Source organism: Astyanax mexicanus, chromosome 12, assembly GCF_023375975.1.
Source record: "Astyanax mexicanus isolate ESR-SI-001 chromosome 12, AstMex3_surface, whole genome shotgun sequence".
Taxonomy (NCBI): Eukaryota; Metazoa; Chordata; class Actinopteri; order Characiformes; family Acestrorhamphidae; genus Astyanax; species Astyanax mexicanus.
The window spans coordinates 10,827,443-10,849,378 of record NC_064419.1 but is presented as its reverse complement, the minus strand read 5'-3'; the positions used below and the strand labels follow the sequence as shown (position 1 = coordinate 10,849,378).

At 38.8% G+C, this 21,936-nt stretch overlaps 1 protein-coding gene across 5 annotated transcripts in view; it reads right to left on the bottom strand.

Annotated features, from left to right (window-relative positions):
• The window catches only part of LOC103032091 (ERC protein 2), a 452,130-nt gene that overhangs the window by 62,676 nt on the left and 367,518 nt on the right, over window positions 1-21,936 (bottom strand). The gene's annotated exons all lie outside the window — the stretch shown is intronic.

Sequence of the window (21,936 nt, the reverse complement as noted above, 5' to 3'; positions counted from 1 at the left end):
ACATTTAGTGTATGCATTAGATACCCAGCTAGCTGGTTTGAATCCCAGTCATGCAGCTTGCCATCAGCTGCCGTCAAAGCCCTGAGAGAGATTGGGCTCAATTGACCTTGCTCTCTATGGGTGGGTACAATAGATGGTGCTCTTTCCCTTCATTACTCCTAGGATGATGCCGATCAGCACAGGGCGTCTGTGAGCTGATGTATCGGAACCGAGTCACTGTGCTTTCCTCTGAACGCACTGTGATGTGATGCTACTCGAAAAAAGAGGCGGTGGCTTACTTCACATGTATCCGAAAAGGCATGTGCTAGCCTTCACACTCCTGGTGTTGTGGAATCACTAATGATGGGAGATATACAGCTGTCTAGCAGCTGAATGGGTAGGTCAATCAAGCTGTAGCTAAATTTGGGAGAAAATGGAAATAAAAATAGAAAAAAGTGCACATACTGTCAATATTCTGAATATTGTACACATCCCTAAGCTACCTAACTTATGGCACTTTTAAACCTGTAGTTTGTTTCTCTGGTCTGAATCAGTTGATAAGTTTAATTATTTGGAGAGTTTCTCCCTCAGCTTGGTTTGTTTTCACACAGGCACAAACCTAAACGCACCAAAATGAGCCCCAACAAACCATGCAAGCACATTGTCTTCTCTGATTGGTCAGAGCTGTCTGGTGCAGGAGCAAAGAAGTAAATACAACAAGAAGGTTTTGCGTTCCATTTATTTGTTTTCAGTCATTAATTACCAGATGACACGCAGACATGATGCACATACTGTTTTTTTATTCATTAATTGTATTTTATTTTTAAGTTTTCTTTAACTTTAACTGGCTTCATGTTTAGGGGTTTTGTCGAGGGAGTAAAGTTGTTTAAAGACTTGAAAGGTTCAAAATCAATCAAAATCTAAATTACTTTAATCAAATGATCCTAGATTTTGGCCAAATAGTTCAGTTTAAAATGTATCGGTCCACAGATTTCCCTTTTAAAAATGCCTAAAAGTTGTTTTACAGACTTCAGATGTCAATATATCGTTCATATGTAGGTCTGCTTATACTTTCTGTCCAACATACAAGCAGTCCTGGGAGTTGGTATTTTAGAACTTGCATTGACTTCCACATGTCCCCTTAACTGACATTTTTTTAACCACACATTAATGACATTTGCACTAATTGCCAGTTTCCCTTTTCATGAAGAAATGAGAAACTGCGGGGCAGAATGCGATTTACACACACACACACACACACACACCCTCAAGTGCGCTAATGGAAATTTAATTCAAGTGCTCTTGCATCTAACACCCATTTTCCTATTACAGCACCATAATCTCATGTAAACAAATTACGAAAAATCTTCCTCCAAGGGAGAAAAAATGATTTGATGGCTTAAAAATGTAGGTAACTCGACTCCTCAGCATGTTTATCTCCATGGAATGGATGTTTATTTGGTTGTCATTCTCTTCGTTCTCAGGCTGAGTGGCTTGAAAGAAGCGTCTCTAGAGAAGAGAATCAATCAGGCATCCCAGAACTTGGGCCTAATATGAATTGTCTGTTTGTTTGAAGTGTATTATGTGTAACATGCAGGAGAGAGGGCGGCAGAGTTATTGAAACCATGCACTGACGAAAGCTACAGAGCAGTTCAAGGCCCAAGAGAGGAAAAAAACAGAGACAGGGTAGGTGTGTATACACAGAGAGAGAAAGAGAGAGAGAGAGAGAGAGAGAGAGAGGGAGAAGAAAGAGGGAAGAAATAAGAAGGTACTGCAACTCATCTTTTGGGTAAAAACTGGTACTATGTACCGCTAGTTTTATTATATTTGACACAGACAGTGTTTCTGTTGTGTACATTTCTAATTACATATATAACGATATACATAACAAAATTATTCATAAAAAAGTACTTAAAATCTAAAGCAAAAGTAACTCTGTACAGTAAGCACACAATATTGGATATTATGGATATTTATTAATATTTACATATTTTTAAACTATTATTCATTATTCATTATTATTTAAAGCATTCGTTTTAAAGCATTAAAATGTAATAATGTTTAAGAATATCTTAACTAAGGAATTAAGGATGAATTGGGGATGAGTTGGGGACCTAAAAGGTTGGAAATTAAAGATGATTTGGGGAGTTAAGGATGAGTTGGGGAGTTAAGGATGAGTTGGGGATGATTTAAGGAATTAAGGATAAATTGAGGATGAGTTGGGAACTTGGGGAGTGAAGGATGAATTGGGGAGGAGTTGGGGAGTTAAGGAGGAGTTGGGGAGTTAAGGATGAGTTGGGCATGACTGCGGAGTTATGGATGAGTTGGGGATGAATTGGGAAGTTAGGGAGTAAAGGATGAGTTGGGGACTTAAGAATGAGTTGGGGATGAGTAAGGCACTTAAGAATGAGCTGTGGAGTTAAGGATGAGTTGGGAAGTTGGGGAGTAAAGGATGAGTTGGGGAGTCAAGGATGAGTTGGGGGTGAGTTAAGGAATTAACAATGAATTGGGGATGAGTTGGGGACCTAAGAGGTGGGGAGTTAAAGATGAGTTGGGGAGTTAAGGATGAGTTGGGGATGAGTTAAGGAATTAAGGATCAATTGAGGATGATTTGGGAATTTGGGGAGTTAAGGATGAGTTGGGGAGTTAAGGATGAGTTGGGGATGAGTTGGGGAGTTAAGGATGAGTTGGGGATGAGTTAAGGAATTAAGGATCAATTGAGGATGATTTGGGAATTTGGGGAGTTAAGGATGAGTTGGGGAGTTAAGGATGAGTTGGGAACTTATGAGTGAACTATGAATGGGTTGGGAAGTTAAGGATGTGTGGGGAATAAAGGATGATTTGGGGATGAGTTGGGGAGTTAAGGATGAGTTGGGGAGTTAAGGATGAGTTGGGGAGAGTGAGTTGGGGACCTAAGGAAGATTTGAGTTGGGAAAGAGTTGGGATGAGTTAGGAAGTTAAGAATGAGTTGGGGAGTTGGGGATGAGTTAGGGAATTAAGGAATATTTGGGGAGTTGTGGGAGTGGGGGTCATCTAACATATTCACTTCTCTAATGCTCTTGTTGCTTCTAAATTAGTTAAAAAGCCTTCCCTGTCTAGAGACAGTTACTCCAACAAAAGAAGGACTAACTATTTTTCAATATCCCTGATTTTACAAGAAACAATAAATGAGCAGGTCTCCCAATACTTTTGCCCACATAGAGCATGTTGAGAGCTTGGTGTAAGAACAAAGATGTAAGATTAGTCTGTATGGTATTTTCTACACTGTCCTAACATTTTCTGAACTGTGCATGTAAACAAATGATGTTAATAAATATCACATTAATAAACAAATACAAATTGGTTTATTCTAAGTGACAGTTATTTCGTGCTAAAATGTATTTTAGCTTTTATAGGAGAGGGTTTTGATTGTATGAATTCCTACAAATCCGCAACTGGGAGAGGTTTTCTGACGTTATGGATCTCCTGCTGCACAGACAGATTGTTTTACGCATCACATGTCTATTGGCTACAGCTTTTGGTCTGGAAGAGGAAGCGAGTACAGTGCCAGATACAGTGTTTCTGCTTTCCAAACGTCAAACAGAATCCTGTCAAAAACCCATTTAAGTGAAGGAGCTGAAGCGGAGAGAATGCAGGACAGAAAGGCTGAGTGAGGGACAGGCCAAAAAAATGAGAGCCAGCTGTAAAGGAGTAAATAAACAGCAGTGTTGGGAATGGCTGCAACCAATCAAGAGCAATTCACTGGACTGATCATTTACAGTCACTCTTCAAGCCATCGCAGTAAACAAGAACCTGCTGACGTTCCCAGGCTTTCTTCCCCACGCGTTTAATCCCCGCATATCTTTCTTCTTCTCTAATTTCCTTCGCCTCCATCCTTATCCTGCCTTTTATCGTTTCACTCTTTCTCCTCTTCTTTTCTTTTTGTCATCTTGCCCTGAAACTGTTAAAGCTTCTCTCCTTCTTTCTAATTAGTATGACCTACATAGCGTTGCCTACCACCATGCATCAGCTGCCAATGCTTCATTCCTGTCCTATCTCACATGGAACACGGCGTCCAAGAGAAACAGGTTGAGCGGTCAAGCAGTGGAGAGAGAGAAGCGTTCATACAGGCCAAAACCCTCATGATCCGCCATCACCTGTGCACTTAAAGCGCACTATTGCAAAATCAGAAGCCTTCAGAGTAATCAACACCTGTGACTACACAACCCGGGCATGTACTGGAACTAAGACGTACATCTTTCCTCACTTTCCCTCTTTCTTTCTCAATCTCTCGCTGCCAGTAAGTGGGATTTGCTTTAATGCCAAGCTTACAAAGGACAGGCAATGTTACAGCAGGTAGTACTTTACATCAGTTGTAAACAGGAACTCAAGTTCTGGACACCCTGCAGACCATTAGACTAAGGTTATATATAAAAACATCACCTACCACATCAACACACAGCTAACTCTTTACCTGTGTGACTGATCTTTATTATATCACAACCTCTACTAGTGTAAAACTCATATATTGTATTACACACTATTGATGATTATGGCTTACAGTCAATAAAAACCCAAAAATCAGTGTCTCAGAAAATTAGAATATTATATTATAAGATCAATTGGTACTTTTGTCAGTGTGGGCAGTGTCCTGCAAGTCCTGCTGGAAAATGAAATCCGCATCTCCATAAAAGTTGTCAGCAGAGGGAAGCATGAAGTAAGATTTTGTTGGAAAACAAAACTGCACTGACTTTAGACTTGATAATAAAACACAGTGGATCAACACCAGCAGATGACATGACTCTCCAAACCATCACTGATCATCAGTAAATTTTACATTTCATTTGTAAATCAAGGAACCAGAGTCTGGAGGAAGAGTGGAGACACACACAGTCCAAACTGCTTGAGGTATAGTGTGAAGTTTCTACAATCAGTCATGGTTTGGAGAGTCATGTCATCTGCTGGTGTTGATCCACTGTGTTTTATCCAAAGAGTCCAAAAAAGTCAGTGCAGTATTTTTTTTTAAGGAAAATCTTCTTAGCCCTAGATTTTCATATTTTTCAGATGCACACTTCAAACCGAGGAGTAAGAGAATCACTGGTAAGATGACTAAACAAGCGACCAAAGAATCCAACAAATATAAATGTATTTTCCTTGTTAAAAGTGAAGATTAGCAGTGATATTACAGTAGTTTAATGTGTAGTTTCAAAGTGTAGTTTTATGGGCGAATTCTTCATAACAAGTATCTTCAAAAAAGGTCATTAGTAGTTTCAGTAGCTAGCTTGCTAACTTTCCTGTTCCACCTTAAATGGTGCATTTAAGGCGGAACAGAAAAAAAAAAAAAAAAAAAAATACAAGCTAATCAAAGATAAATGTAGCTCCCATCACAGAGGAATTAAGAAATGAACAGTAATAATAATTGATTTCTGCACCATATCCCCCCTTTCAGATGATATAATAAAACCTATAGTTATCTAATTAACCAGCAGCAGCTAGGCTACTGAACTTTAGCGCTCCTGATGACTTTTTGAAGGTGATTGAAGGGTTGTTCCAATTCTAAGTTAAATGATTTTACCCCTTTACCTTGTAAATATGTTCCAAGGGGAAGGGTTACACTTGAAAAGAAGGAGTAAGTAGGAGAAGGGCCAAGGCGTGAAATAGGATTGGGCTTGTAACCCTCCTTCTATGTTACTGGTCAATTTGACCCCTTTTTAAAATTTCTAGGAAGTTTCTAGGAAGTTTTTAGGAAGTTTCTAGGAAAGTTTCTAAAGTTCTAGGAAAAATTGTTAAAAGCATTTTTTCAGTATGAAACTTCTTCTGCTTGTCTTAATTATTGTAATCAACATATAATACAAAAATGGTTCATCTCACATATTTGCAACCACCCCCTGCAAAAACTAAAACTAAAACAACATTGTGTTTTGTTTACAGGTTATGTTTCAGTGTAAAAAAGCAATAGTAAAACTATTGCTTTATATGTTGGTCTTTCAACTGTAATACAGTAGTGAAACATAAAAAAAAAGTTTGAACATGTCTTGTTTTATGAAAAAAGAGTGAATTATCCTAATTATCGAATTATCCTGATTGAACCAACTGTTAGAGGTAAGGACCACTATTGCACTAAATATTGATAGAATAATTAGTAATAGAGTTAGTAATGAAATATTCACACTGCTTGTAAGGACTTTTTTGGGTTTCAGACATCTTTTGGATAATAAATATGCACTGGAAAACCATTGCTGTTCCTGAAAAATGAACATAATAGGAGGGTTAACTGTCCTGTCTACCAAGGAAATAAAAGAAAAAAGGGAAGCCAATCATTTTTAAAGGAAGTGTACATGTGTAACAACACTCAGGACAGAATGTGCTTGGACTTTGAGCTGCAACAGGCACTTGCACTGCATGATGTAGTTCTCTAAATTCTATTTCCTGAGTTATTCTGGAGTGGAATAACAGTACAGTACAATCTTTTGGCAGGAAGGAGCATCATTTATTAACACTTATGTCTATTAGTAACTGATTTTTTTTCCTTTTGTCCCAAGCTACATTTTTGATGGCGCTGTTTCAATGCATTTTTAAAACATGTGCCTCATAAGAACGCGTGATTAGTAGCTGTTCCTGGGATGTTTGCGTGATTAGGTACAGGCTCAGAAAGCTGAATTTCAGTTAGGGGCGCCTTAAAACACATTTTGTGCTGTGTCTGCTTACGTACGTACATCTGGAGCTCAGCCACTGAAAGAACAGATAATCAATCAGAAAACCAGCACCAGAGAGCAGATCTGTTATCAATAACCTAACAATTTTAAACACACATGCAGACACAACAGTTGTGATTTAAGGTGAGGAAAAACAGGGCTTAATTCATGTGTAGCATCACCAAACCAAGGCAATTTACAACAGAGTGTATATTTACAGCACTTATAATCCGGTGCACCTTATGTATGAATTCTACCAGTCAGGTATTAAGGAGCAGTAAAGCCACTCTGCTGAAGTACAGAGTTATACAGGAGTTTCAGTTTAGTTCTCCAGCACTAAGACTGCAGCAGCTTTAGCATTACCTGCTAACCACGCTAAATGCTAGCTCTTTTGCCATTCAAGAGTGAGTATATTTGACTGTAGTCTGTGTTTTTACTGTGTTAAAACAAGCTATGTGACACGAATCACTAGCTAATATCACCCTGGCTTACCAGAACACTCAGGGTTCCTCAGTGGAGTTGGCATTAGCCGCTATCTGTGTGGAAATCTGGAAATCTAAGCTTACTGCAAATAAAGTTGCAAATAAGTTTTCAGGAGAGAAATGAATTTTATTGTTATTTTTTTAGGAATTACAGTTTTGTTACTTGCTTAGCTTTGAGGGTCTCACCACCCAGCAGTGAGACCTGCTGAATTAGAAAAAAAAAAGTGGCGAAACCTCTGTTCCTTACTAGTGTTGCATAATGTGCCTCATAATCCAGTGCGCCCAAATAAGGTAAATGTATTTCACTGAAATTTTAAGTGACAGACACAAAGCAGCATATACAGGGGTTGGACAATGAAACTGAAACACCTGTAATTTTAGTGTGGGAGGTTTCATGGCTAAATTGGAGCAGCCTGGTGAGTAATCTTTATTATTTGCACATTGCACCAGTAAGAGCAGAGTGTGAAGGTTCATTTTTAGTGATTAAACTTTGTAAAGGAGGAAATTATTTGTTTGAGATATATTAAAAATTATACAAAGGCACAAAAGTTTCAGCCTGTCAAACACAGATATTGAAAGCATGTGAAATTATGTATGCTCACTTTTATTACACCAGTAAAACTTTGTTTTTAGTTTTATCATGATATCAGTCACTTCTTGTATGTATGTATGCATATCTCTTTCCTTCTTTTCTCTTTCTTTTGCTCTCTCTCTCTCTCTCTCTCTCTCTCTCTCTCTCTCTCTCTCTCTCTCTCTGACACACGCACACACATCTTTTACTAATCCTGCTGTCTAGGTTCTGTCTCACCAGGGCAGACTGGTCTCACAGAAAGACTCTAGAGAGAAGAAAGGGAACAAAGTGAAAGGTGGGAATAAGTAAGGCTAGCCAGAAACACATAACTACAGTAAACTGAGAATGTGCAGACATCTAGATTAGTAGATGTGTGAGCTTCCTTGTGAAGACACAGCTCTATGTGTGTGTGTGTGTGTGTGTGTGTGTGTGTGTGTGTGTGTGTGTGTGTGTGTGTGTGTGTGTGTGTGTGTGTGTGTGTGAGTAGAACAGGAATGCAGGAACATGTGTGTTTTTGTGCATTATGTTTGTGTCTGTTTGTGTGGTGCACAGTAAACTCACCAGAACTGAATTAACCCCCGGAGTGTCCGCTCGTGTCTGGCTGGTCTTGGATGAAGACAGTAGGTGTTAATTCAGCACTGCAGGGTTAAACACGGGGGAATTTGCAGTGTGGCTACTGATCTGTAGTTGGCAGTGTTTTGGTAAGATGAGGAGAGAAGGACATGGACACTAATCCTCTGCTGAATGTCGCCTTACAAGTGCGGCTTTTCCACGGAAGCCAGATAACACACACCATGACCGTAGACCCAAACCTCTTTCTTCCTCCCTGTTTTCATTAGCTTGCTCACACACACACACGCACACATACACACACATACACACTTTTAAGAGTTGGGACTTAGTGGTAAGTTACACTAAAATATATGCTAATCTAAAACTGGTTTGTCTTGACATTGTAGTTTAGTCCAGTTTTATTCTGATTTCTGAAACTAGGCCTTTTTTTGTCCTGACGGATATGAAAGAACAAGTTTTTACACACACACACACACACAATTTTGAGAGTCAGGACATTTTTCAAATCTATCGTTTTTTGTCCTGATAGTATATGAAACCAGTTTTTACACACACACACACACACACAACAAAAGTCAGGACATAGACTACATAGTACTACAAAGTACTGGAAAAAATGCTTGCCCATTGTCTCTACGGTCCAGAAAATACTTTCTACCACATTTTGGAAACTTATTGTGAGAATTTGTTTGCATTCAGCAACTATAGCAACTCTCCAACTCCTGCTAAAACTAAAAACACTGTATGGCACACCCTTCCATTGCTCCACAGCTGAAAGACCTCAAAGAGGTCATTTTGTGGTAAGAACATGATCCAGTATCGATCAGACCCAACAATCAAATATACTCATACTGTGTTTGAGCTAAACGGCTGTTCAGGTGCAGTTTAACCTGATTTATTATAACAGTTTAACCTGATTCATTATAAATACTACAGCTTTTAACTAATGCCACCTCACCTCACCTCACCCCACTACCCATGTAGAAACACATGCTAATCAAAAACTGGTTGGTCATCACATTGTAAAAGTTGAGTTTAGCCTGGTTTTATTTTGATTTTATACTGATTATATACAGGATTTTTGTCCTGATAGTATATGAAAACAAGTTTTTACACACACACACACACACACAAACACACACACACTTTTGAGAGTCAGGACATGGACAAGGACTACATGGACAAAAGTGGTGGGACAAATGCTCGCCCGTTGTCTCTACTGTCCAGAAAAGACTTTCTACCACATTTTGGAAAATGATTGTGAGAATTTGTATTTGTATTCAGCAACTATACTAATTATTGGGGACAGGATATTGAATTATTTCCACTCCACCTCATCCCCAACTCTTCAACTCCTCTTAAAAACACTGGATGGCTTACACTTCCTTTGCTCCACAGCTCAAAGCTCAAAGAGGTCCGTTTGTGGTGAGAACGTGATCCAGTATTGATCAGACTGAACTATCAAATACAGTATACTCTCCTCATGTTTGAGCTAAACGGCTATTCAGGTGCAGTTTAACCTGATTCTTTATAAATACTACAGCAATTTACTAATGTCATCTCTGCTGCTGCCCACAATAAGATATGCAGAAACACAAATGTTAATCCGGAACAAACAAAGCAACAACAAAAACTGGTTGGTCTTCACATTGCAAAGTTGAGTTTAGCCTGGTTTTATTCTGATTTTTGAAAACAGGCCTTTTTTTTGTCCTCACAGTATATGAAAACTATTTTTTTTACACAAACACACACTTTGACTTGACTGTCAAAACTTAGACTACATTGACAAAAATACTGACAAAAATGCTCGTCCATTGTCTCTATTGCCCAGAAAGTACTTTCTACCACATTTTGGAACATTATTCTTAGAATTTCTATTTGCATTCAGCAACTGTATATTTATTGGGGTCAGGATATTGAATTGACCTCCTTCAAAAATACTGGATGGCTCGCACTCCCATTGCTCCACAACTCTAAAAACTCAAAGACGTCAGTTTTTGTGATCCCATAGTGGTGCTGCCACTATGATCAGGAGTTTGCCGGCTTGAATCCTGTTCATGTAGCTTGCTATCAGCTGCCAGAACCATGAGAGAGTACAAATGGCCTTGCTCTCTCTGGGTGGGTAGATGGCGCTCTCCAAAGGGTAATTTCCACAGCACGAGATGTCTGTGAGCTGATGTATCGGAACCGTGTCACTGCACTTTCCTCTGAGTGTTTTGTGATGTGATGCTACTCAGTAATGCTGCATCAGCAGCAGCTTGAAAAGACACGGTGGCTGACTTCAGATGTGTCGGAGGAGGCATGTGCTAGTCTTCACCCCCCTGGTGTTGGGGTGTCACTACTTATACGGGGAGTCCTAATGAGTGGATTGGGTAATCAGTCGTGCAAATTGGGTAGAAAATGGGGAAAAGTGGCTAAATGGATAAACAGCTGTTCAGGAGCAGTTTAACCTGATTCTTTATAAATACTACAGCTATTAACTAATGCCATCTCTGTCGCTGCCCATGGTAAATTTGTCCTGAGAGTACATGAAAACAAGTTTTTACACACACACACACATACACTCACATACACACACACACAGGACTCTAAGTTGAGTGTAAGGCAGAAAGAGAGAAAAGGAAAGAAAATGCTTCTGGGAATGATCAAGCCTTTAGCTTTAACCCTCCTGCCCAGCCTTACTCTGTTACATTGGCCGAGCGCGCACTAATCTAAAGTGACAGCAGCACAGACAGGGGCTTAACTCCCACACGTCATAACACGCTCTCCCCCCTCTGCGCGTGCTATTGACAGGACCGCACACACTCCGGCTCAAACACATACAATCAAATCGTGAGAGCAGTATCATATAATTCAATAATCGCTGGCTCTAATGGCTATTATTGGTGTCGCGGACGGGCGGACGGGTGGGTTTGTTACGTGCGTTTGTTATGTCTGCTCTATCGGATGGGAAACCCCGCGGACGAGCTTTTAGCGGAGCTCAGCGTGAGTGCTGAGGAGAGGACGTGCGGTTATTGCGGTTATTACCGTTATTTACTTATTCAGTTTAGCACTTTTATTAGCTCAGAGAACTAAGCGAGGGTTTTCAGATGATTGCTGTGAGATAGTGGCTAAAAACATCCTGGTTTGTCTTCTCTTACTGGCGACCGCAGACCTCTCCTCTCCTTTAGGTGGAGTGGGGGAGAGAGGGTGGGTGTCGGAAAGACGGAAATAGAGAAGAAAGCTCCTGCTGACTTCAAAATTTTATCAGATTTGGGTGGGTAAGCCTGTGGAGAGGGGCTCTGTATCCACGGCTGATCGGCTCGATCAAACTGAAGTACTGGAACGCTTCTGAAATATCTGGCTGAAATATATATTAGCTGCTGTTTTTTCTACTGCTGAGTTTCTGTAAGTGTCAATCTTGCTCAGAAATGTTGACTTTCCGTCTTGTTTTATACCGTAGCACAGGGTGGGGATAGAGAGCTTGAGAATTTTAAACCAGAGATTTTTTACCTTGTTTAACCACATCCAGTTTCAAATGTTATTTTCTTATAACTTATTGGTATTGGAATTAAATTTCTGTCCACTTCATTTCATATTTATGGCACATTTTTAGTGATCTATAGGCAAGCTGCCAACCACGCATGGCACAGCTTGGTTTAGGGCGTGTCAGTGTTACTGTCTTTGCTATCATAATGACAGGAAAATTACACCATGCCTGGCTCAAAAGCTCAACCTGAAAAAAGTGTGACCATGTTATTGATTTAAAGTGCATTTTTATGTTGGTCTAATGAAAAATTATGATTTCTGGTTCAAACTTGCTTTTTTTCTCATTTTGCCTGAAAGCAAATCGTCACTGTCCTATGAAAAACACTTATCTCCATTTTTGTCGATTTTTAGTTTACTACATAATTTGAACATACAAACTTTCCCTTACACTGTGCCAAAATTTCTTGATGAACGGACCAATAGAAACTCTTCAAAATGACCTGAAATAAGCTCTTTTTACATTGACAGTTGCTGTTTTGGAGATAAGTGTTTTTCATTGGACAGCGACGAAATACAGTCCCTATTAAAACTTTAACTTAAAATAAATCCTTTAGCTCAAATAACATTTTTACCTTATTTCAGAGGTTTTGATATCATTACATCAGATCACTCCTCCTGGAGTTTTTCTGTCAGTCAGTCTCTCACTCTTAACATTGGTTCCCATCACCACTACAGTTGTGTCACTGCACAATTATACTGCTTTTCTCAGGTAAATTAAGGAATAAAAGACTGATTAGAAACTTAGAAATGTGAAACCCAGCTTCAATTGTTGCTTAATATTAGAATATTTAGTCATTTAGTCAATAAAGTTAGTCTAACATCATTTAATAATTTCGTATTTTTTTGTACTTATGACTATATAAAATATATAAATATATATAATGCATTTTGAATTAAAAGGAAATTACAAAAAGTTTATAAAATTAACAGAATCAAAACTATTTAATTAGTTTAGTCAAAGGTAAAACTATAATAATAATAGGTTATAAAAAAGGATATTTATCATAAATCATCTTTTTTCTTTCTTTTAAAGAACTTTTTGGTACTTGGGTTAAATAATACATTGGATGATTTTAAATCAAAACTTTATATTCTTACTAAATCATAAATATAATTTGATCAAAAAAATAAAAATATATATATATTTAGGTGTAACAAATTCAATTTTTTTTAGGTTTGTCCAAAGTATCTTTTTTTTTTCAGTGTACCAGTATAGAGCTGTGAAACATTGAAATGATGGTGCTCCATTTAATAAATCAAATATTTGATATTCGCTATGTGAGTTTGGTATATGAATGCTAAAAAACCCTGGTTTGCATTATAATTGAAACTTAAATATTAAAAAATGTATTAGAATGTACAGCAGTAGTCCAATTCTGGAGATATTACTCCGAGATATCAATCGTTTCCATTCATTGTACTACTTCCTTCACAATCTGTATGTTTATACGAGGGTTTAATTTTTGTTTATTGGTTAGGATGTTTGTGTATGTATTTGTGACAGATGTGTGTGTATGCATGTGTGATAGAGAGAGAAAGAGAGAGAGAGAGAGAGAGAGAGAGAGAGAAAAGAGAGAGAGAAATAGAGAGAGAGAGGCCTTTTCCGGAACCTTTCCCAGGTGCACTGCCTCTCTTCTGGCATTTGGCTTTGTGTGTTAGAGCCCAAAGAGCTCACGCAAATGCTACTTTAATCCCTACTAATGTCTCCCTCACACACACTCTTTCTCCCTCACACACACACACACACACACACACACACACACACAAATGCACTACTTCTGCTTGCTAGTGTACCCCTGCCTACACCAACACCAACAGGTCAGGACTTGTGAACCTGTGTGAACACAGTTGCATGTGTGTGTGTGTGTGTTCTTCTGTGTGTGTGTGTGTGTGTGTGTGTGTGTGTGTGTGTGTGTGTGTGTGTGTGTGTCTGTGCGTGGCGTGTGGCCGTGAACACACCTGCATCGTCCGGGTGTCTCTGTACTCTTTTGTTTCAGTCTCTCTCAAGTCATAATCAAGCACAAGAGACAATGGCCATTAGTGATGGGAACAATACCAAAAATTCACTTTAGCCTGTTTATCCATCTTTAACATATTCAAATCCCACTTCCTGTTTACAGGACCTGCATTAGGGATGTTTAGAGGAGATTGAAGTGTGTAAACGTTTTTGGAACTGGAGAGAAAGAGCTGTGGAGATGAGGCAGCCAGATGACTGGAACACCAAAAAGTGTATGAAACCATCAGACAGGCCTGGAGATATTCATCCTCTTCATAATCATCATCATAATTATAATAAATGTGGTCAGGGGTGCAACTACATACTTTTTGAGGTGTATGCAAACATACTATGCCCCCCCCCCCCCCCCCCCCCCTAAAATTATTTCTAGATGCAGAATATCAGTTATGTGATATAAAAAACAGCGCTGGCAACCCCTGTTCTATAATTTACTAGTTTTATGATCACGTCACGATGGGACAAAAAACACATGTCTGATTAGTGCTGGTTTTTGTTTTTTGATGTGTATTATCAGGGGCGTTGCCTGGGTATGTAAAAATCCAGGTCTCAGCCAAGTTAATTATATTAGTTTATAAGCTGATCAGTTGGATCCGGTGGAAAACATACAATTTCAGGGCAGAGACCAGGGTTAATAAACTCATTTAAACTAAGTATAGTACTAAATCCTGGCTATCCTCAACATCCAGCAAATACATTTTCATTAATTATAGCTTACAGTAATCCTGCAATCCTAAATTAATAAAAACACAGTATTCATTTAAAAATGAAATAGATATTGGCTGATTAGGTACATTCTCAAACCTTGATCTGTGTGTTTTGATCATGTTCAGAGACAAGTCTTTTTAACAAGCTATCAGAAACTCTCATCACAGTTTACACAGTTAGTTCAGTTACCTTTCTTTTAGAAAAAAAGGCCGTGTATCCAGATATGTTTTAACATCAGCGCTGAAACCCACTGCAAGGACTCAAAAATCCTTCGCAAAACCAGCAAGCTGATTGGCTGTTTCTCCTGAAAGGCGGAACTTTATCCTTGAACTGGCTCTGTGATTCGCGTGAAGAGATTTTCCACTCACAGTGAACAGCGGCCTGTCTCTTCACTAATAATACAGCTGAGCTAAGTGAAATGATTCGGAGCTACTGGAAGCCCAGGTCAGGCGACACCCCTGTGCATCATCATACACGAACAAACAGCTCTTACAGAAAATGCCGAATAAAAATAATTGGTGCCCCATCTAGTGCAGTGCCCCTATGCGTCGCATACGCTGCATACCACCTTTTTGTGCCACTGATTGTGGCGATGGTTTGATGGTTCAGGAGTGGAAAGCTGATGAGATTAAAGGAGAAATCTAGGGTAAAATTGACTTGAGTTGAAAAAGAAACATAATAATGAGTGCAAACATTTGTAGAATAGTCCAACCTTCTATTCCCCCAGCATTCCCAAATACAGAGCTTTTAGTCGATGCTCCCAACAGGCTTACAATGCTAGAGATAGGGGCATAGGGGAGTTGCCCATGCAAAGAAATCACTAATCAAATTATTCAAAAGTAGCTCCAGACTTTATTGGTAGAATTTTGAGGCCCAATGACATTTAAAATGAGGCACTGAAACTGTAAAAGTGTTTTAGCTTTGCAATGTTTTTCTGTCCTAACTATTCATTTGTGCTGTGTGTATAAACAGTGATTTTTAATACACTATCTGTACACTTATAAAGTTTTCACTGCCTCGTTTTAAATGTTAGGGTCCTCAGAATTCTACCAAAAAAAAGTGTGGAGCTACTTTTAGTTTGTTAATGATGTAAAAATAGCCATTTCTTTGCATGGATAACTCTATGCCCCTATCACTAGCATTGTAAGCCTGTTGGGAGAATCGGCTAAATATGCTGTATTTGGGAATGTTGAGGCTAAACAGAGGTGAGATATTCAACAAAAGTGTGTACTCGTTATCATGTTTCAATAAACCCAAGTTCACTTTACACAGGATTTCCCCTTTAAGTCTCCTTTCATGTTAATTAATGAGATAATGAGTGTGATGGGAGAGGTTTGATGAGTTATTGCATTTCACCTGATTTATGATCACAAAACCACAGAAACTGAGACACGACGTAACACACACTCACACAGCTAGAGCAGCATGTTCAGACACACACACACAGAAAGAGAGAGAGAGAGAGAGAGAGAGAGAGAGATAAACTATATTGACAAAAGTATTACACCATTACTCATTCATTGTATGTTCTGAAATATAGGATATTAAAAAAGGAGTAAAGGAGCTCATCCTGCTTTTATTGAAGTAACTATTTCTACTGCCTAAGGAAGGTATTCTTCAAAATTTTTACAAATTGGTGTGAGGATTTGATTGTATTTAGCATTAGAGAGGTCAGGATGCTGGATGATGACCAAGTCAGCCTCATCCTTAACTCCACAAATCACACAACTCAATGCAGAGAGATTTATCAGAATCCCCCTTTAAGGAGGCCCCTCCCACTAGTTACTGACAGTAGTCAGCCAGCCAGGTTCATCATTCCTACAGCCAGCAATATATCAATCTTCAACATTCATGAAAAACTAGGGCTTTATACCCCTCTAGCCCATGCCTGGCATTAGAGACTACAGTTGACTTGCAGTCATTTTCTACAGAGATCAGACAAGCTCTCAGCATCCACTGCACATATTTCTCAGCAATGGATACAACTAAAAGAAGCTAAATTCATTCATCAGACGATGTGTCCATAAAAAAAACAAAAAAACACTTTTGGACCTATAGTGTATTGGTAAAAAAAGATAAAGTGAACTGGATAGAATTTAAGAAAGAAATAATGGCTGCCACCACGATCGGAAGATTGCTGTTTCGAATCCCGGTCATGCTGCTTGCCACCAGCCACCAGAGCCCTGAGAGAGCACAATTGGCCTTTCTCTCTCTGGGTGGGTAGATGGTGCTCTTTCGTCTCATTACTCCAAAGGGTGATGTCGATCAGCACAGGGCATCTGTGAGCTGATGTATCAGAACCAAGTCGCTACGCTTTCTTCAGCAGCAGTTCAAAATGAGGTGGAGTCTGACTTTACATGTATCAGAGGAGGCATGTGCTAGCTTCACTCTCCTTGAGTTGTGGCATCACTAGTGATGGGGGATATACAGCTGACTAGCAGCTGAATAAGTGGGACAATTATTCTGGCTAAATTGAGAAGAAAAATCAGAGAAAATTAGAAATAAGCCTATAATAAAAATAATAATAATAAAAATAAATAAGGAAAAAAGAGAAAAGAGACACAGGCGCAGGGAAGATGAGTGTAGAGATGGTAAAAAAAGAAAAAAAAGAAAAGAGAGAATGTAAGAACCCACACATACATACATAAAGAAAAGCAGTGGGGGTTTTTAGTGAAGGCTGGATTACACATCTATAAACAGACATGGTGGCCATACCACAAGAACAACCTAGCACAGATGGCCATAAACACAAACAGTCAAGCATGTAAACAAATAAACAAGCTTATCACAGAGACACTCTTGATCTGTAAACAGCCGCACTTAAACAGAACAGTGAAAGCTTAGAGCAAAACATGGAACCATTAAGAAACAAGATGTTATCACAGCCTGAGCGAGACTTGCTCATAGCCCAGCTGTCTGTTATTCTGCTCTTCGTCTGCACACTGGTCAAGTTCTTTCAAACAGCAATGAGCACACAGGTTGCCAGGTTGTCAGGGTATGCAGAAAAAGTACAAGGACCATCATTAAAACATTAGAACAATCAGAACAAGAAACGCCTAAAGGTTTGCAAACTTTTGAATTTTGTTAATTTTCATGTGCATTAACTCAAGTGATAAAACTATTAAGTATACACTCCTTTCTTAATACTTTACTGAAAGACATTTCACAGTCATTACAGCCTCCAGTCTTCTTGTGTACAGTGGGATGCTCCAATGTTTATACGCCTGTATTTGGGGATTTTCAGCCAATTTCTACCAAAGATCTACAGATCTTTGCGAGTTCAGTCAGTTTGAATGGGGACCATCTGTCTTTTCAGATATGTTAGGTTGTGTTGAAGTTAGGGTTTTGGCTCCTGACTCCTATGTTGCCTTGACTGTGTGCTTATGGGCACTGTCTTGATGAAAGGAGAACCTTTGGCCCAGTCTGAAGTTCCCAGTTCAACCGTTCCTTCATCCCAAAACATGATGCTGCCACCACCATGCTTCACTGTATGCATCATCAACTCTGTGATCCTTACATATAAAGGAGTGTGTCCTTCCAAATCATGTCCGATAAAAAACTAAATTCACCACAGGTGATATACAATCAATGTGTAGAAACATCTCAAAGGTGGTAAAGAAAAAATAAAGTTTTCACTTTGTCATTTTGGGCTAATAAAAGTAGATTTTTATTTTATTTCAGCACAAGGCTGCAACAAAACGTAAATGAAATGACTTTCTGAATTTAACCTTTCCCCTTTCTTATCAAATTCTCTCATAAAATCTAAGGTATAAGTATAAAAAAGGACAGCTTGTATTTAATGGCTATTGTATGTCTTGTAATGAAACAAATTAAGATTAGTCATTTGTATAATATTGTGCATTTTGTGTTTTACCATGTCAGTCTCTTTGTATTTGGCTAACCTTTCTTTACTTACTGGAATAATCATTTGGCACATGTGTGCGAAGATGACCCCTCCTCCTCATACTCGTCAAATGAGGAAATATAACTCTGATAACCTGAGGGCCCTCTGAGGCTCATTACACAGATAATCTTTTTATACAGTCCTCCTTTTTTTGATACACTCTCTCGCAGAGCCAACATTTCATTCTTCCAACAGGAACAGCAGTTACTGCACTTCTACAGCTCTGAAGAACAGTATCTCTTACTGACTACTGACACTGATGTTCTGTTCATCTTTCCTTATAACTGCCTGGAAGGATCCAAGTAATTCCCGAGGCAGATCTCTTCTGGTGAAATATTGCCACCATCATCCTAAAATATCTTACTTTCCTTTATAATCAATAACTGACATAGTTTGCTGTGTTTTAATCAAAGACAACCAAATTTCTTTGTTTAAGTATTCTTATCCATCACTAATATTAGACTTTTTTATTTAGATATCTATAACCTATACACAGATGAACACACAGCATCTCAGAAGACACCATCACAATGCTCATTGCAATCTATAGCCCTATCCAGATGGGATTAGTTTCACAAGGGAACGTCTATAAAAAATATTTCACACTTTTACTCAGTGATAAAACACATGGATCTGGACTGCAAATGAAAAAACAGGAGGATCAGTGAGTTTTGTGGCTTTCTCGGTCTCATGACATCGCGTTCAGTAGCTCCTCCATTTCCACTTACTGTTGTGTTCACATGGATCTCCTAAAGTGTAAATACGGTGCATGATAGTGGACAAATAGCTATTTTATTAAGCGCAAGGTGACTAAAATTAGCGAAAAACTGTAGGTAATTCAGCCTGTAATTTTCTCAGAGGTCATCTGAGAAAAAACACATACATGGTCGTTCCAGACAGGAATAAAATCACAGAGGACCCCCAAAATAAAAGAGAAAATTACCCCAGAACCCCCTGAGAAACTTATCCCATCCGGACAGGGCTTTACACACAGTTAACAGTATATTTTCATGCCTTGCCCCTCACCATTAAAATAGCGTCAGAGTTTAGGAATAAATCTACACTGATGGGTGTGGTGGTCTGGAAGTGAGGTGGGTTCAGGTGAATTTCCGGTGTATTGCTATCTTGACAGTGGAAAACAGAAGTGTGCCACTGACAGTCAATTAATATAGCCCATTCATATTGGTGCACCCATTGCTGGTGCACCCTCGCTCGTTGAACACACACGCAGACGTGCTGCAGAGCACAAGCCTGACTATTAACTCAACAATAAACAGAATAAAGAATAAAATAACATTGCTGTTTCCTCAAATGAGCTGCTGGTGTATCTTCACAGTGTGAACGTGCAGGTCAGTATCCTCTGCTGAGACACACAAAACCACTGCACTGTTAAGATACAAATCTGCCAAAGTCAGAGAGTACCTGCCTTTTAAAGAGAATGACAACTGGCAAACTGATTATTTCACGAAAAAATTGCTCAGGTGATCCTCTATAATGCTGCTTTAGTCCGGTGGAGGAGTCGACAGGGTGAAACGATAGGATTTTGGCTCCTGCTCATGAATATTCATACATGCAAACATATCACCTCTGACTGGCTAACAGCACTGCGAGGCAGCGAGACAGACAACAGTTAAAATGTTTTAACATAAAGACATTTTTACACTAATAACAGTCTTTGTTATTATGTCATATGTTATTTTACAACATGTGTAATGCCCTGCTACGTGCAGTTCAGCCACTGACATAGTCTTAGAGTCTATGTTAAACACCAAATCCACCGGAGATCCTATGTAAACCTATAGTTAATTACACACAGAGGTGAAGGTAGTCCAGGTCGAGAAAGTAAAATTCTATTTTACTTTTAACTAGTGTGAACAGAACTCTTGTAAAAATACACCTACTTATCTCTGTACTTCCCTGATGGTGTTCCATTCATAAATTCTAAAATTTGTTCTTTAGCTCCTGGGTAAAGCATATAACACTGATGTGTTATTTGCACAAATAACACAGGAATGAACTGCTATGCTGTTCTTAGCGCTGTTAGCTCCTGTCTGAGGAGGTGTGTCGACTTCAACGCTGCCTGTGGGAGGTTGCGAGCCATGGTGGGAGTGGCCATGACGTAGACACAGTGCTTTTCTTGATCAACTCGTTTTTCTGAATATTTTATTTTACTAGCTACTACAGACAATGGAGGTTGAGGAAGAGTTTAATGTTTAGCATCATATACAACTCAGAGAGAACTATAGTATTTTACAAAGAACAAGAAAAAGTGGATTTTAATAGAACATCTTTATGAGTATTAGTTCATGTCTTTCATGTTCATATTTTTTTGCGCCCCTCCCATACCAACGACGCATCGTCACGCTCTAAATCGAACCACCCAATACGTAATTGACTGATGCGCTATAGATCACTAAAATAGGCCCCTTAGTCTCTTTCTCTCTCTCTCTTTCTCTCTCTGTCTGTGTGTTTGTGTGCATGTCTTACCCTCCTCAGGAAAAACATCCCTCTTTCATTAAAGAGAGTCACGGAGGCCAGGAAGATAAACAGAAAGTCTGTAATCAAAAAGCAACTTGAGAACGGCCAATAAGAGCAGAGTATTCGCGTCTCTAACTTCAAAACATCGCTATTGATCATGTTTTGCAAATTTACAAAAGAACCATATTCTAAAATAAGAACTAGAACAAGCCAAAACTTCACTGCTTCTAAGAATCACGGACGGTTTCGAGATGGAACGCAGGAACCAGAAATTCCACAGCAACCACAAATCCTGTGTGTGTATTTGTGGAGAAAAGAGATACTGAAAAGAAAGGAGTCAATCAGGACATGATTAGCCCAGAGTGCCATAGCACAAACATCACTAAGATACTGTAATTACTGTAGGGTGATACGTTGGGAAAGACATCCTGGCCTGCTGATTCAGGTCACAAAGAAAGGCCCTAAAGGAAAGTTGGGATGTTTAAATCAGAAATGTCTGAGAAACTTAGATCTGAGAAACTTATGATTATAGTTTTCCGTTCATTACAACTATAAACTATTAAACCATAAAATGTACACTCAACTTAAATTACTTTATTGTATAGATGTTTCTAAAGGGTTTTAATATAAAATAGTATTCTAAAGACATCTACAACTTTGAACCCTATTTCATCCTTATTAATAAATATTTTATTTATTTTTCTCAGATCAGATTGAGTTTGACTGAATTTTCACAAATCAGATACATACTAGTATAAAAATACCATACAAAACAGAATATCATTGATAAGCTACTTTAATTCTGATTTTAGACTTGATAAAATAGAACACAGTGGATCAACACCAGCAGATGACATGTCTCTTTATCCAAACCATCACTGATTGGTGGAAACACTAGACCTCAAGCAGCTTGGACTGTGTGTCTCTACACTCTTCCTCCAGACTCTGATCCCTTGATTTACAAATGAAATGTAAAATTGACTGATGATCAGTGATGGTTTGGAGAGTCATGTCATCTGCTGGTG